This window comes from Rattus norvegicus, chromosome 4, assembly GCF_021556685.1.
Source record: "Rattus norvegicus strain SHRSP/BbbUtx chromosome 4, alternate assembly SHRSP_T2T, whole genome shotgun sequence".
NCBI lineage: Eukaryota > Metazoa > Chordata > Mammalia > Rodentia > Muridae > Rattus > Rattus norvegicus.
In genome coordinates, this window is record NC_141537.1 from 12,359,474 (window position 1) to 12,377,718 (window position 18,245).

Genomic DNA, 18,245 nt, shown 5'->3' on the forward strand with positions numbered 1-18,245 from the left:
GGCAAGAGTCATAAAAGTAAACCTTAAAAAGCAGTGCTGGTTCAAACTATTCAAAACCCTATTTTTTTTCCCTTCGGTGAACCATCAAAATTCAGTAGATCCCTGAGTGAATGCTGGGGCTTAATTGTAGCTTTTAGCACAAGGCATTGTCAGTGTTGGGGTGGGGTGGGGGTGGGGGTGAGAGCAGCCTGTCATCCATGGTAAATGGAAAACTGCCTTCTAGGTTCACTGAATAGCCCTGGGGAGAAGGGACTTCAGGAAGCTGGGGGGGTCTTAGGCTCTCTTCACTTCACAGGCTCCCCAGACAGGTTAGAATCACCCGCCTTGTTTGGATCCACATTCAGGAGTCCTGATGGTGAGTGTTTTTGCATTTTAAGTCTGGAGGAGATGAGTTTCAAACTGTGGTGGTGACTGGCAAACTTGAGCGATGTGGCGATGTGGCAGGGCCTGGCCTGATGCAGTGTGACCTGCATTTGTCACTATCTCCTCCTTATGTGCAAACTGACTTTTCTGCATTTGTCACTATCTCCTCCTTATGTGCAAACTGACTTCTTTGATCTTAGTTCATTTGGTTCTGTGAATTGCACTCATATGCAATGTTTATAAAGTCCAGCTTGTCTCTCGTTTGACCCTCCCTGCTGTGGGCCTTGAGGTGTGGGACCATGCTGTGGTAAGAGCTTACTCTTAAGTACTTCAGAACTGGTAGTTGCCAGGAGTGTTTTCTGAGTCGAACTTCCATCTCAGAGTGTTCCAATGAGTGCACCTGGTCATTTTGCTGTTTTGACAGTATGGGGAGCATGGAGTTACTATATTGCCATTCAGTCAGTAAGTAGATTTTGTTTGCATTAATTATTGATTAATTGATGGATTGATTGGGACAGAGTCTCCATGACACAGTTCTCCTGCCTCAGCCTGGGTATTGCTGAGATTACTGGTATGCACCATCACACTTCAATTGCACAAGCTGCAGAGGCTCCTGAGTGTAGGCACGTGCTCTGCCAAGGACTGTGTGTCCAGTCCCATGACTTACTGAGACAACAAAAGTATAACATCTTTTAGAGATCTGGGTGTGGTGGTATGCTCTTATAGGCCCAGGTGCTTATGGAGGCTGAGACAGGAGGATTTCTTAAACCCTCAAGTATATGGTCATCCTGGGCAGCAAGGAGACTTGGTTTTAAAAAACATGGTGTTTGTTTTTAACATTTTGGTGCGAGAGATGGAACCCAGGGCCTCATCCACCCTCATTTATGATCCTTTTGTACAAGGTGGTATAGGTCAAGTCTTACTGTCAGTGTGACTTTGGTTTGGGTTTCTTTCACTTAGTGTACTTCCCTGTCCTGTTTTGGCATGTCTCTTCTTTTTTTTTTTTTTCTTTTCTTTTTTTTTCGGAGCTGGGGACCGAACCCAGGGCCTTGCACTTGCTAGGCAAGCGCTCTACCACTGAGCCAAATCCCCAACCCCGTCTCTTCTTTATATATCCAACAACAGTACATCCTATTGATTGAGTTCTACTTATATAACCATCGTTTGGTCCTGTTCCACAATATCACAGAGTAGTGCTTGACCATGCTCTTTCTCACACACACCCAAACACACGTGCACACACCCTCCCTCCCTTGTGTTGGGTCTTTACCCACTGAGCCATCTTCCCAGCTTGTAAACAATATTGTGTAGGAAAGACATCTCCTTGGGAGCTGGGCTGGTTTTCAGAGGCCGAGGAGGGTGTATTTCAGGGCACCTGCAGTTTGTTAATGAGGCATTGTCTTAAAATAAGCGAAGGACTGACAACACTAAGAAGGTATTTGGCTTTCACTGTTGCTAAATGAATCTTTCCTACTGTTTAGTGTTATGTTTTATCACTTGTGTGGATTTGTGTAGGCACCGGAAGCAGCAGGCAGATCTGTTTCAGTGCGCAGTCCCTGCAGCACTGATGTTTTTGAAACTTTGAGAATGTTAGTAAACAAAGCTATACAGTATCAAGATGTAACTTTTTGACACTTAGACTTTTTTTTTCTCTCTGCATACCTTTTTGTTGTTGTTGAACAGGCCCTCACCATTTAGTCCTTGGTAGCCTGAATGTGTTATGTATACTGGGTTTGTCAGGAACTCAATGGGACCAGCCTATCTTTGCCTCCCAGGACTAAAGCTCTGTACCTCCAAGCAGGCACTCTCTGCACGTCTTCGAGGCTTTTCCACAGTGTTGTCTAGAGCAGTAGTTCCAGCTCCTTTTTTTGTGGGTGCTTGGCATGAAAACAGAGTCTTAGCTTGCTAACAAAGCATCAGAACACGTAGCAATACTGCCTTGCCCCCTACTCTGAGTTTGAGACAGGGTTTCCTGTAACTCAGGCTGCCATGAACTTGCTGTGCAGTTGAGGATGACCTTGAATTCCCGATAGTCCCTAGGAACCTAGGTGCCTGGGCCTTCCAGCCAGCACCTTTATCTGATGAGCCATTCTGCTAGCCTGAGTTTAACTGTAGACAGCATCCTGAGTCTGTGTGTCTGCGTGTGCATTGCATGCCTACAGGAGCTCATAGACATCAGAGGGTGTGGATTACCACGTAGTACTGGCAACCAAGCATGGGTCTTCGGCAAGAAAGTAAACGACTGAGGCACCTCTTCAGCACCCTAAGTTTGTTTACCTTGTATAGGGGCATATTAAAGTCGGAGAGCTGGAGAGAAGTAGGCGGCCCAGCAGGTAAGAGCACTGGCTGCTCTTTCAGAGGACCCAGGTTCATTTCCTAGCATTCATATATAGTGGCTTACGGCTGTAACTCTAGTCACAGGTGGGACACCATCTTCTGGCCTCCTTTGATACTGCAGACAAGGTGGGGGAGACTATACAGACAGATAAAACACCCATACATATAAAATAAAAGGTTTTTTTAAAGCTTAAAAAAAGTTGTATGTAGTAGTTGATAGGTTATTCCTCTGCCAATGAAATGAGCCAATTCAAGCCAGATTAGAATATATTAAATGTAGGTTTAATGAGAAGCAAGTTCACTGGCCCCAAGGACCAAGGCCAGGGAAGTCACCATGGGGAGGTGGGGGGAGGAAGGAAAAGAAAAGAATGTGTGTTCTTAGACAGAGGGAGAGAAGGTGGTGGTGGTGCTGAGACCAAAATGTCTGGACTGTATAGGGAAGAGCCTCTGGGGAATGGCAGTCTAGTCCCTGGGCTGGAAAGTTGAGGGTTGGGGGCAGGGTATGCCAGGTAGGAACTGAGGGATGCTTGGAGAACCTGGTGGCCATATCTGCTTTGATATGTAAGATATGCACCTCAGTTCCAGGTCTGAAACCAAACAGTAATGAAGTACCATGTCAGTGTTTCAGTGTTATATAAACTGTGTATGATTAAATCATATTAAATATATCCTATCTTCTTTGTTTTTGAGAGAGAGTTTTTCTCTTTAGTCCTGGGTGCCTGGAATTTTATCTGTAGAGCTCTGCCTCTTCTGCTTCCCTAGTACTGGGATGAGAGTGTGCACCCCTGCCCCATCAATATATCTGTCTTTATCTTTGCTTAAACACTTATCGTTTTGTTCCTGTGTCCCTAGCTTTTGGAGTGGCCCCGCACTTTGTCATCTTTATTACCTGCGGTTTGTGGCCTCATGGATGATTTAGTACCTTCTAACCAGGCTTTTTCCTTGGCACCCGGTAAGCTTCCCTGCTGTACTCAGCTTTCTGAGATCAGCTGTTTAAAGCTCCATGCGTGAGGAAGTTCCCTAACTGCTTGTCTTTCTGTGTTGGCATGTTCGAGTACTGACCTGCAGTCCGCCTGGTTTGTAGTAGATGACAGGGTCTCAGTCTTTATGACTTACAGCATTCCACTGTGTGTACATTTTCTTCAGCTCTTCACCAGTTGTAGACACCTAGGTTGTTTCCATTTCTAGGCTGCTAGGAATAGTGCTGCAGTAAACACAGGAATGCAGACGAATCCAGCACGATTTAATTTTGTTTGGCTGCTGGATCATGTAAGAGTCCACCTGTCTTCCACTTCTCATGCTGACACTTATGCTCCCCCGGTGTGCAGCAGGTCCCTTTTCTGTACTCTTTAGCATCTGGTATTGTTGATTTACTTTCTGTGTCTGAGTGTTTTGCCTGCATGCAGATGTTTGCCGCATTGCGTGCCTGGTGCCCGAGGATGTCAGGAAGAGGCATTGGGCGCTCTGGAATTGGAGTTACAGACAGTTGTGAATTGCCATGTGCGTGTTGGCAATCAGACCTGGATTTTCTGGAAGGCAACAAATGCTCTTAACTGCACAGCAGGCTCTTCCAGGCCTCTCTTTCTGGGTCAGATGTGATGGTGCACACCTTTAATCCCATTGCATAAGAGGCAGAGGCAGGCAGATCTCTGAGTTTGAGGCCAGCCTGGTCTATAGAGCAAGTTCCAGGACAGCCAGGGCTTTTACACAGAGAAACCCTGGTAGAACCTTCCCCATCCCATCCCCACCCCACAAAAACAAACAAGCAAGCAAACAAACAAAACAAAACAACAGAGAAATCTGACCACCACCACCAAAACGTTAGTGTTGTTTGCTTTGAGCTTGCTATAAAGCACACAGTATGTACTGGCATGGGTTTTCTCCCTCAGCTGTTCTCAGACTTCTTCTCCTTGAGGTATGCAGCAACTACCGTTACTCTGTTTATTTTTACTGTTTTATGGTCTCCCGTTGAGTAAATATGCTACAGTTTGCTTATTCTTCCTTTACCGGGCGTATTTTATAATCTTATTAAAGTAGTCCCTAGTCCTTTCCTAGAAAGTTATTTTCTAGCAGTGTAATTATTTCCCTAGATTTTCAGAATTATTGTTCTTTATTAGATGTGTGTTGTACATTTGATTCTTGACATATTATGAGTATAATTTGTAATCTAAAAATGGACAGGAACCCAGGAGACTGCTCTAGCTGGGAGTAGAAGGACCAGTAATAGTAAGACCAGCTACAATAGGAGAAGGCAGGGCTTGAGCCTAGAGCAGAAGCAGCCCCAGTGGGTGTCCACATATGGAGCCTGTCACACAATGGCATGTTTGTACTCCCGAGGTGTTAGTTGGTGAGTTGGGGTGCAGGGGCCAGTAAGCAGTGGGTGGGGTGCTGGTGAGGTCACAAGGAGTTGGAGAGTGCATGTGCGCCAGATTGACATTTCAAAGCATTTCCTAGCTTTTCAGTAGGATGGGATTTAGTGGCCGAGGGTCCCTGAGAAGCCTGCAGAAGATTCGAGAGATTGACGGTCCCGAGGGAAGGGGATAGGCTTCACTGTAATCCACATCCAGTGTGACGTGGGAGGGTCCGGGAGGAATGCCAGTCTCTGTATTAGGGAAGCCTGTGGATGCTTTTACTTACCCCCTCACTACACTGATTGTACAGAGTGCCCGGGAGAGCACGGAATGGCGGGCAGTTCTCCTGGACTGCTCGGAGGTCTTTTTGTGACTTCCATCAGTTTCTGACTGCACAGCTATCTTCTAGCTTTGTCATTGGAGCTGACAGGTAGCTCACACAAGCTCCTGGCTAAGGTGTTGACTGAAGGACAGGCTCCTGGGGTTGAGGGGTTGCTTATAAGAGGTGCCCAAGAGTTGGGAAACCAGGAGAAAGTTGTTTCACAGAAGCACAACTTGTAATGTTTTAGGATTGGGGGACGGGGGAGGGGGTTTGCATATTTCTTAACTCATCTTCAACTCCTCAGGTTTTCATTTGCCTCTTTGTTTGGAATAGGCTGAATTTATAAATTAAGGATTGCATGACGTTGTGAATTGAAAGCATATTTAGGAAGATGATTTCTTTTTGGTTTAAAAATATCATGTAGCATATATATCTATATTCCATATATACATATATATGGAATATATATATATGTATATACATATATATATATATATATATATATATATTCCTCCTATGGGTTCCATTTCTTTGGAGAACTCTGATACATTTTGCCTTCTGTGGGTCTGCTCCACTGAGCCCAACTTATTATCTGTGAGCTTATATACAGTCTATTTTACAGTTGTTAAAGTAATTTCCATACCCTTAAAAGCTTTATAGATTGGGGTTGGGGATTTAGCTCAGCGGTAGAGCGCTTGCCTAGCGAGTGCAAGGCCCTGGGTTCGGTCCCCAGCTCCGAAAAAAAAAAAAAAAAGAAAAAAAAAAGCTTTATAGATTGATACCGGCAGCATCCTAACTGTCTAGGTTATTTCACCCCCTACTACTTGACATGTTTCCAGTGTTACATTCTCTGGCACTAGTGAATATCTTTGTCTACTTTACATGTTTATAGAGTAAAAAGAATCCTGCAAATGAAAGCTTTTAGTCAAAGACAGTGGTCCTTTTTTTTAGGACACCCGAATTGAGGAAAATTAGTTTAGTTTTTGAGACAGGTCTTGCTTCAACTCACTGTGTGGCCCAGTCTGGCTTTGAACTCTCAAGTATATGTATATACCCTTACGGGAAAGTTCTTAGAGGAGAGTTAGTAGGCCCAGCACTGATCCTGGGAAATGAAAGAGAAAAGAAATTAAAAATCACAAAATTAGTTTTTGGCCACAAGTTTATTTAGAATGTTATATTTAATGAGGGCTAAGAACGTTGAGAGATGAGGGAGATGTGGCCCAGTGGCAAGGAGCGTGTGTGGGGATGGCTGGGGTTTGATTTCCAGCATCTACATGGCTTACTACCTCCTTAACCATTATTCCTGGCTTCTGGCCTCTGTGGGACCCTGCACCCATGCATATATTCACATGTGTGGCGTGCGTGCGTGCGTGCGTGTATACACACACACACACAAGCACACACACACACACACACACACACACACACACACACACACACACACACACACAAGCACACCTACTTTAAAAAAGTCTTTAAAGCAGTGACATTGGGAGGATGGGAGATGGCTCGCCTGCCTCCAAGCCTGATTATCTCTGTATCCTTGGAACCACTGCTAGAGACAACAGAGTGTCGCAGGTTGCCTTGTGTCTTCCACTAGAGTGTGACAGCATCTGCATGCACATGCATGCACTAAGCTAAGACGAAGTAAACATGGGAGGGGCTGGCGAGATGGCTCAGTGTAGGAGCATGTACTGACTCAGCAGATCTGTGTTACTGCGTGGACTTAAACAGTCACGGATACTTGTAGGCAAAACAGCACAACAATAAAAGTAAATTTAGAAAAAAAAATTTAGAGAGAGTTGGAAGAAACTGCTCATAGATGAGACTTTTTAAATTTTTTGTTTGTTTTTGCAACAGAGTTTCTCTGTGTAGCCCTGGCTGTTCTGGAACTCACTATGTAGAGCAGGCTGGCCGTGAACTCACAGAGATCCTCCTACCTCTGCCTCCCAGGTGCTAGTATTAAAGATGTGCATTATTACTATATTTTTTAGATTAATTTTTTTATTTTACATACATAAGTACACTATGGCTGTCTTCAGACACACCAGAAGAGGGCATCAGATCCCATTACAGATGGTTGTGAGCCACCATGTGGCTGCTGGGAATTGAACTCAGGACCTCTGGAAGAGCAGGCAGTGCTCTTAACCACTGAGCCATCTCTCCAGCCCTCTGCCTGTATTTTAAGCACTCATATTTAAAATATGGATTAAAAAATTTTATTCCTTCTCTTCTCCCTCCTCCTCCTCGTCACCATTCTGTGTGTGGTATGAGTGAGAGCTTGTATGCTATCTTGCCTGGGTGGAGGTCAGAAGACGCCTTTGGGGATTTGAGGGCTGGATTCTTCCAGCTCCTTTTGGAGGCAGGGTCTCTTGTTTTGCATCACTGCACTGTGTACTTCTGGCTGTCTGGTCCAAGCTTTTCTCTTCCTTTTTTTTTTTTCTTTCCTCTTTCTCTTTTCTTCTTCCCCTTCTTCCTTTCTTCCTCCTCCTCTTTTTTCTTTTTGGTTTTTCAAGAGAGTTTCCGTGTAGCCCTGACTGTTCTGGAACTTGCTTTGTAGACTAGGCTAGCCTTAAACTCATAGATCTGCCTGCCCTGCCTCCCCAGTGCCAGGATCAAAGGCACACCCCACCACCAGCCAGCTGCAAGTTAGTTTGCTTGCTTGCTTGCTCGCTCGCTCGCTCCCTCCCTCCCTCCCTCCCTCCCTCCCTCCCTCCCTCCCTTCTTCCTTCCTTCCTCCCTCCCTCCCTCCCTCTCTCTCTCTTTCTTTCTTTCTTTCTTTCTGTGGGATAGGATGTTTCTACTCTTAATCTAATGATTAATAGCTATTTTAAAATGATTCTGTGGAAAACAAACAACAGCCCAGTGCACAGCATTAATGAGGGCAGACCCTTAGAAAGAAACTTCAGAAATATGTTACATTTCCCTGGCATCTTCTGGATGGATGTTGTTTGCTGATGTATGTAAGCCTTACAAATTAGAATTTTTCGAGTTCTTTGAACTTCTGAGTAGTTCAGCCATTTGATGAGGCGGCCGTTAATCCATGTTCTTTGAGGAATGATCTTTCTCAGGGTATTATTGATTACCGGGGAGGCTGGCATTACTGTATTCCCATTGCTTTGTTTCTGCTTGTCTGTCTATCTCCGCCCTTACCGTGCTGAAAGATTGGAGAATCGTGAGTGCAGGTGTGTGCCGCCATGGCCAGTTTATACAGTGAGGTCTTAGTGTTGTGATCCCTTATGTCTTGTCTTGTTTTGGAACGTGGTCCTAGCGAGCTCCCAGGCTCAGCCTGTTTTCTCCAGCTGACAGTGATCCTTGGTTCCCACTCCTCTTTTTTTATATATGTGAATACACTGTTGTTGTTTTCAGACACACCAGAAGAGGGCATCGGATCCCATTACAGATGGTTGTGAGCCACCATGTGGCTGCTGGGAATTGAACTCAGGGCCTCTGGAAGAGCAGTCAGTGCTCTTAACCACTGAGCCATCTCTCCAGCCCAGCACTACTTGTTCTTAATGGAAAAAAATATGACATGAAATTGTTGGGGGATGTGTTGGGAGGAGCCCAGGGAAAATTAAAAAGGAGTATAGGATTGATATGATGAAACACATTGTATGCATGCATGCATTTCTCAAGGAATAAGTAAAATATTAAATATTTAAAAATATCAGGTTACAAAACCCCTTCCCTTAAACAAGTTTTTTTTTAAAGTCACTTTTTCTGAGTGGGTTGATTTGACACATATACCCAGTGACCAGTCATGTATCATGGAAATTTCCCCTGTTGCTTCTGTTTAAATCCATATCAAATTATTTTATTATAGTGTTATTTAATATATAGTATTATTAATATATACTTAAAATTTAACACATATCTAGTTTAATATATATTGTTTTACATAAAATTTGACATAAAATTAATAATTTGCCAATTCTCTAATGCATTTTGTTGTTTTGTTTTGGTCTGGTTATTTCGAGACAAGGTTTTTGTGTATCTCTGGCTGTCTTGAAACTTGCTCTAGCTCTTGCTCTCTGTTCCTCTCTTGGTCTTGCCTTCCTGCCCCCACTCTCTCCCCACTCCCTTCCCCCCTCTCTCTCCATGTGCACATGTCCGGCCTCTACTTCTCTAACTCTGCCCCCTCCCCTTTTCTCTTCCCTCCCCCTCCCCATCCCTCTCTGCCTTTCTCTGCCCCTACTAACCTCTTAACTCCCCTCCCCTTGCCCTGAATAAGCTATGTATACTTTAAAAAAACAAACAAACAAACAAAAAAACTTCCTCTACTGACCAGGCTGGCCTTGAACTCAGAGATCTGTCTGCCTCTGTCCAAGTGCTGGAATTAAAGGTGAGCTGTTTTGTATCTTTTTCTTTTTTTCCAGAGCTGGGGACTGAACCCAGGGCCTTGCACTTGCTAGGCAAGCGCTTTACTACTGAGCTAAATCCCCAACCCCGTGTATCTATTTTTAAATTACTTGTTTAATTTTTATGTACATGAGCATTAGACTGCATGTATGTAAGTGCACCACATTTGTGCAGTGTCTGTGAATGCCAGAAGAGGGCTTCAGATCCCTTGGAACTGTAGTACAGTGATTGTGAGCCTACATGTGGGTGCTGGGGACTGAACCCGAGTCCTCATCAAGAGCGATCTTGCTAGCCCGTGTTTTGTATATATTTAATGTAAAAGTTGTTTAAAAGAGATCTTAGAAGGTGGAACGTACAAGTGAGCACAAGGCCAGAAGGAGCGAAAGAAGCACACTTAAATGGCCGATGCACCTCCCTGTCCTTCACCGCAGGGTGGTGTCGGTTCTTTTGTGCTGAGATTTGGTAGATGGACCCGCGACCTGGCCTGGTTTATTAGATCAGATGAGGGAAAGGACAGACTGAGTTTAGACTTGGTCTTAAATTCTGATTCATCCTGATATATAGGATTTCGTTTGTAGGAAAACAAACCATGCTGGGACTGATAAGAAAAATGTCGTTTATTTCAGAGAGAGATTATTATAATAGCCTTACTTTTGAACTCTGTGTTGTGAGCGTGAGTGTGTGCGTGTGTGCACGTGTGTGTGCATGTGTATCAATGTGTATGCATACACATAATGGTGGTGGAGTGGGTAGCGATACTTTTTTGTTTTTTTCCAGAGAGCATCTTACTCTATGGCTCTCAGGGAACTCACTGTTAGACCAGGCTGGCCTGGAACTCACCGAGCTCTGCTGCTATCTTGCTTGTCTATCACTACTCGCAACCCAAGTATGGATTTGTGCGTGCGTGCGTGCGTGCGTGTGCGTGTGTGTGCATGTGCGTGCGTGTGTGTGCGCGTGTGTAGAAGTTAATATTTACAAAGTTCAGAAAGTTTGGAAAAAAATAATCTGTGTAACAGCCCAGGCTGTCCTCAAACTTCAGGTGTAGACCAGGCTGCCCTGAAACTCAGACATCTGCCACCTCTGCCTCCCATGCACTGGGACTAAGGCATGTGCCACCATTCTTGGCTGTAATATTTTTTACCTTAGCTTTCAAATCTTAAGTTGCTTTACATTTTTAAATTGTACTTTATAGATGCCATAAATTATTTTATTTATTTATTTTAAGAAAAAAAAAAGGTTCTGTGACGCAGACTGGCCTAACCCTGGATATGTAGCTGGTTCTGCTTTACCTTCCTTCTGGTGCTTTCCCCTGAGTGCTGGCTCTCATTCGTGCCCACCGGGCTGTCTCTATATTAGCTGTCACTGCAGCAGCAGGAGCAGTCCCACCACTGCTAGCCACCTGTGGTCACAAGTTGGCCTTTTAGAACACTGAGTTTTTACTCTGTGCTCCGTTAATCCTCTTAGTAGCAGGTTTGCTTTTCCCTTAGATGAGCAATGGCTATGTCCTGTCCCATGCTTCAGAGACAAGGTGATAGCCTCCCATTTCTACACTTCTGGCTTCACAGGGGTCACCTAAGACCATTGGAGACATCAGATGTTTGCATTACCTCACAACAGCAGCAACATTTCAGTTTTGAAGTAGTAGTGAAAATAACTTTATGGTTCAGGGTCACCACAACCTGAGGAACTGAAGTAAAGGTTTGCAGCATTTGGAAGGTTAAGAGCCACTTGCCTGGAGCTTGGCAACTGTGTGACCCGCCCTCCTCCCCTCTTGTCAGGGTGCTAGGTGATTAATTTAAGTATTTTGAGGCTCAGTCATTTATCCTAAAATAATAAAAAAACCTGCCAAATAAGAAGATCATACACGGGGGTGGTGGTGGTGGTGGTGGTGGTGGTGGTGGTGGTGGTGGTGGTGGTGGTGGTGCAGGCGTGTGTGGCACTTGCGACAGATCATCTTGTCACAGTTGTACTTCTGGGCAAGGTGACAAAGGGACGACTCCATGATGCCACTGCGCAGGCGCAGGCAGGTGCAAGAGGTCTCTTTCTGGATGTTGTAGTCAGACAGGGTTCGGCCATCCTCCAGCTGTTTGCCGGGGAATATCCCTCTGCTGGCCAGGGATGCCCTCCTTGTCTTGGATCTTGGCCTTGACATTCTCCATGGGGTGAGCGATGGTCTTGCCCGCCAGGGTCTTCACAAAGATCTGCGTGTTGACGTCCGCTCGGCCACCTCATTGAAGAGAAAGAGCTCTTTTTTTTTTTTTTTCCCTGTTGTGACAGAGATTCATGTCCCCCAGGCTGTCCTTAAAGTGGACAAGGATGCCCTTGAACTCCTGATCTGCCTCTGAGGTATTACAGGTGTGTGCCACCACTGGGCTTGGCTTGTGTAGCTTAAAACTTTTTTTCACAACTTTTTGCATGTTATTTTTATATCTGTGTCACCTGAGCATAAGTTCACAAAATGAATTGAGCAACACAACTACAACAGATCTAGAAGTCTTGAAGCAGTGTTTGTTGTCCTAGGCAGGAGCTCTCCGTAGCGAGTGGAGCAGCAGAGGAATAGAGGTCTCCATTGTGGAGTTCTGTGTACGCAAAGGATCTAAATGGTGGATGTCTCTTTGTGTTACTTGTTTTATGTCATAAATGGAGTCTTGGCAAGATTGAAATGTGATGTCTTGATAAGGAATCTTAGTGTAGCTAACAGTAAAAATAAGTCACAGTACAGTGTGGTGGTCCACCGTGTTTTGTTTTTTTTTTTTTTTTAAATCCAAGTAGGGTCTCTCTGTGTAGTAATCCTGGCTACCCTGGGACTCACTCTGTAGACCAGGTTGGTCTCGAACTCATAAAGATCCACCTGCCTTTGCCTCCCAAGTGCTGGAGTTAGAGGTGTACCACTACCGCCCAGCTAAAAGTCATTTATTTGAATTTCCTGTGCATTGGTGTTTTGCCTGCATGTGTGTCTATGTGAAAGGGTTGGGTTCCCAGGGACTGGAGTTAACAGACAGTTGTGAGCCACCGTGTGAGTTCTGGGACTTGAATCCAGATTCTTAGGAAGAGCACTCAGTGCCCTTAACCACTGAGTTATCTCTCCAGTCCTGGTGCACACCTTTAATCTCAGCACTCAGAGACAGGCAGGCATATCTCTACGCTTGGGGCCGGCCTGGTTTACAGAGTAAGTTCTGGGACATTCAGGGCTTCACAGAGAGATCTTGTTTGGGAAAAAAGACAACCAAGCAACAAATCAGTCAGTCAGTCTGTCCATCAGTCAATCAAAGTCAAATCAGGGTCATTTTCCAATGCAAAGGTTTCCCAGGGTTGGAGTGTATTCAGTGTTACAGTGCTGTATTCAGCATGCAGTGCTACACAAGCTGGCTTTGATCTCTAGCACTGGGAAAGAAGATTCTTAATTGGTTGAGGTGTAGCTTTGGCTAAGAAAAGCTTAGAGTGTTTGAACACATGGGCTTTTGTGGCCTTGGTGTCTTTACGGGCTGGCTGGTCTCAGGCTCTCCTTGTCTGTTCTTGCTACTGTTGTGTTTTCCAAAGGCTGTGGACTTCTCCAGTGAGGGACAGACCACTATGATCTTTTAAACTAAGGCTTAAAATGCTTTGAGAATAGCCTTGTCCTCTTTTTTTTTTTCACTGTGAAAAAGCAGATATGTGTTGAACATGCTTTAATCTTGAGCTGAGTATATATGACGTTGGACTATATGAAATAGTTATTTTCCCCCTGAAATCAAATATCAAATATCATGATTCATACTAATACAAATAACAGCTGATAGACTAAAAAACTAGCATTTTCTGAACATTTGCTGTGGGCCAGGTAAATGAAAAAAATGAGGACATGACAGTTTCCCAGCAGTTATAAGAGAGTGAGGCTCACCTAGGCGATGTAGTGAGTTCTAGACCAGTCTGGGTCAATAAGAGTGAGTTACCTGGTTTGGGCAGTTTTCGAGCCCCTGCCCAGTTTGTTCCAGGTTCCAGGCTCAGTGCCCATTATGCACATACATAGGAAAAATAAGACAAAAGCTGTTGTCTGTGGTTTGTGTTATATAGTCAAGCAGAATTGAGTTGTATCTTCTACGACTTAGAACTAGAAGGGCAGCATTGCCCACAGTAGCCGGGGGAAGCAACCCACTTACCTGAGGAATGAGCAAACAAATGTAATCGCTCACAATGGACTATTATTTACCAAGAAAAAGAATGAGATGCAGTTACATGCTACAACAGGGATACACTTGAAAAAATGCTAACGGGGGCTGGAGAGGTGGCTCAGTGGTCAAGAGCACTGGCTGCTCTTCCACAGGACCCAGGTTTAATTCCCTGCACCCATGGGCAGCTCAAACTTGTCTGCAACTCCACTTCCAGGGCTTCTGACACCTTTACACAGACATACTTACAGACAGGCACCGGCAGGCATAAAATAAGAATAAATTTAAAAATCCTTGATGACAGAAGCGAGTCATAAAATACCCAGTCTATAGAAAGTGTGGGGATGTTATCGCAGTGCCTAAGGTGAGACTCAGCTGTGGTAGAATGGACAGGAGATGGATGGATAGGTTTCTTGGCATGAGTGGGCTCACTAGAGTTAGACAGCCCTTAGAGTCTGTGAGTGACGTAAAGTTCCTTGGAAGCAGCAGGCTTGTCCTGTGTGTCACCTGGCACCTGCCATTGTACCTAATAATGTTTGTTGCAAGCACAGAGGGAAGGGATTTAATGACTTTGGATATATTCTCAGGGGTCACTGTCAGGGAACAAATGACCACAGTTAGGCCTTGGGGTTGATGCCTGCAATCCCAGCTCTCAGGAGTGAAAGGCAAGAAGGTCAGGATTCAAGGCCGGCCATCTCCAGTTACTTAGCAAGATAGAGGGCTGCTCGCGTGGGCTAAGGAGGCCAAAGCAAAGTCAGATCCCTGTAAACGCAGTAACTGGACAGCACTCTTCTCTCCAAGGTTCTGTGTACTAGGACTGTGAAAGTGGCCCAGCAGGTTTGTTCTGGATCTGGTAGCTGAACCCGGTGATCTACTTCCTGCCTCTTGACTGGGGAGGCCTTGCACCCTATTGTGGGATTGCCTTTGAGAGTCTTTGTCAGCTGGCTTTGTTTGGAGTGTTGTTGAGCTGTGCTCCTGGGGAGCCTTCAGACTGGAGGCAGCAGGAGCAGCAGCTTTCATGATTCGCCCTTGGAAACACACACTTGAACCTGGAGGGACACAACCCACACTTGAGAGGATTTGGTTCTGTTCTTTGGAAAGAAACATATTCAATACTTTATGAACCTATTTTTCAAATACATTTCCAGCGGATGAAGCACCCTGAGAAAACACAGCAGTAGGTAAGTGGGGAGAAGGCTTGGGTCAGAGCCACTCGGCCTTTCTCTCCCAGGGACCCTCCCTGGAAGGTGTGATTGCTCCTCCCAGAGCCTGAGGGCATCAGCAGTCTCCTCAGTGGGACGGGAAGGGGTCAGCCACTGCATAAGGAAAGCACCCGGGCCTGTAAGCTGGGAGAGGGCTGAGCGCTGCCGACAGTTAGCTTCCTGGTCCATCTTGTAGCTGGCTCAGCAGCGGCCGTGCAGTCTAAACATTCTTCCAAGTGGATCATGGGCGTCTGTCTCATGGACTTGCTGTGAGGAGTAAATGGGAATTCTTTTAGCATGATGCATGCATGTATTAAGCATGACTTAAAAAGTAGTAGCTTTAGGGCTCTACCTGGTCGTGTTCATTCTACTGTGTTTTTCGAGTATTGGGCCTAGGGTTTAGTTTATGTCTGGATGTTTCTTAGGGATTTTTATAAGGATGTTGATTATATAGGACATTATTAAGTGTTGGTTGTAGTTTTAGCTGTTAAAGGGTTCTCTTTATTGTTTTTTTTATATGCTTTTGGCAAGCTCTGACATTAAACATTTTCTTTTAAAAAATTTAAAATAAATTTTATTACTACTATTATTTTTTATAATAATATAGAGTGTTTGTGTTTGTGTACCACACATGTGCCTGGTGTCTAAAGAATCCAGAAGAGATCATTGGATTCCCTGGAATTGGAGTTACAGAAGGCTTTGAGCTGCTTTGTGGGTGTTGGGAATAAAACCTACGCCCTATAGAAGCTCTTTATTGCTGAGACCTTTCCAAGCCTTGATTTGTAAGGTTGGTAGAGTGACTCGTGCCTAGCCATACTTAGAGTACTTGGAAGGCGGGAGCAGGAGGATCAGGAGTTCAAGGTCATCCTGAGCAACACACTGAGTTTAAGGCCAGACTGAGTACACACACACACATATGCACACACCTGAGTGCCCACACACGTTTATGTGCGTGGCACTCTGGTCACACACACGAAGTGTGTGTGTGTGTGTGTGTGTGTGTGTGTGTGTGTGTGATATCACTGTTGTAATTTTTTATTTTTACTTATTTACCTGTATGTTTGAATGTATATGTGACATGTGTGAAAGTGCCCAAGGAGGCTACAGGAGGGCCTCGGTTCACAGGCAGTTGTGAGCTGCCTGACATAGCTGGGAACTGAACTTAAGTCTTTTGCAAAAACTGTGTGCATTGACCATTAACCGTGGATTAATTAACCGTGGATTAATTAACCGCTGTCTTCAGCCTCTGGGCACTCCTTTTTGGAGGCAGGTAATTTTACATTCTAATCAAATTGAGTTTTTCATGCATAAAGTAAGTGCTTAGGAATGAATACATTAAGAAAGATTCTGTGCTGAAAAGACAGCTCAGTGGCTGACAGTCCTTTCTAACAGACATGAGGTTTTGCCTTAGTTTTTGGCACCTATGTAAAAAGCTAGGCACTGCTGGGAGGTGGAAATAGGTAGATCTGGAGGCTTGTTGGCCTGCGGTGGAATGAGAGACCTGTCTGGAGCATATGGTGGAGAGATAGATGTAAACTCCTGACTGCCCTGTCTCTGACAGGGAGGTGGAGGAGGCAGAGGAATCAGCTGACTGAGCCCTCCTCTGGCTTCTGTGTGCGCATGCATGGACAGGTGCCCTCAGCACACATGTGCACACACACACATGTAATACACAACATACCATTACCATATGTTCCTTCTGTGGTGTTGTAGAGATGACTGGATTGCTAAGACAGTCTGCTCCTCTTCTGCAGGACCTGAGCTTGGCTCCCAGGAGCCAGGCCAGAGGCTCACACTGGTGACTCTGGTGTCACGGCATCTGACTTGTCCTCTGGCTCTGAGGGTACCGACCGTACATATGATATGCATAGTTTTGCCTTTTTTTTATTTTTCAAAAGATAAGATTGTTTCACCTTCTTTTCAGAACCTCTAATTGTTAAACAACACAGGATGTTTTCTCATTTCTTGTCTGTACTTGGTTATGCTAACTTCTTTAATCTGATCTTGCCTTAATGAAGTGTGAAAATGAGTTTAGACTATTCTGTCATGTTGGGAGGTGGTGCATGCCTTTGATCTTGGCTCTCAGGATGCAAATTTCCAGGAGTTTGAGGCCAGCATGGTCTACAGAGCGAGTTTCAGGACAGCCAGGACTATACAGAGAAACCCTGTCTTTAAAACAAACAAACAAACAAACCAAAAGGAATATACTGTCATAAAATTGCAAAGCTTCGTTAGTTTCTAGATTTTGAATCTGAAGAGAAATGGTGGCAGCTGAGATCTGAAATGCATCACACTGAATATTGACACGAGAGAGGTACGACAGTTGTCATCAGTGTTTGACCTGTCCCATAACTTTCTTTTTGTTGTTGCCAAAAGGCCTTGAGTATTAAAGATTTATTTATTCTTATTTGTGTGTGTGTGTGCCTGCATGAGTGTGTATATTACATGCATGTAGGAGCTCAAACAGGCCATAAAAGAAGAGAACATTTTGGTCCTGGGCACTGGAGTTACAGGCAGTTGAAAGCTACCATGTAGATTCTAGGAACAAAACCTGTGTCCTCTGCCTGTTTCTCAGGTCTTTTCTGTGTAGCCCTGACTGTCTTGGCTCCCGTGTGTGTGTGTGTGTGTGTGTGTGTGTGTGTGTGTGTGTGTGGGCTCCCGCTATGTACATGCTCTTGGAGTGTAGAGATGGAGATGTCACATTCCCGATAGCAGAATTTTTTTGTTGCCATATTTAAAAAGCGAGGTTGAAAGTGAACCAGCATCCCCAGTACTCACCTGCTTCCTGTCTGTAATTCCTTCTAGGCTGGTTGCTTTCATTTTAAGGAGTATTCATGGGCTGGAGAAATGGCTCAGCGGTTAAGAGCAGTGACTGTTCTTCCTGAGGTCATGAATTCAAATCCCAGCAACCACATGGTGGCTCACAACCATCTGTAATGGGATCTGATGACAGCTACTGTGTACTCATACATAATAAATAAATCTTAAAAAAATTAAGAAGTGTTCACCAACTTTGTTGGTGTGTAATTAACATGAATAGAGGGCATGTTTTTGGCACGCATACATCAATGAAACTTTATATAGCCTTACTAATAGACATGTTTATCTTCAGAAGTGTTTTTTCCTGCCCATTGGCAGACTCTCTCCCAGCCCTAGTTTAGTA

General features: G+C 44.6%; 1 protein-coding gene across 39 annotated transcripts in view; it reads left to right on the plus strand.

Moving 5' to 3' along the window:
- The window catches only part of Srpk2 (SRSF protein kinase 2), a 190,075-nt gene that overhangs the window by 13,438 nt on the left and 158,392 nt on the right, over nt 1-18,245 (plus strand). For 2 of the 39 annotated variants that reach the window (XM_087656387.1, XM_087656394.1), the window contains exon 1: nt 14,722-15,061. The gene's annotated coding sequence lies outside the window, so the exon portion shown is untranslated. 39 annotated transcript variants of the gene reach the window in all.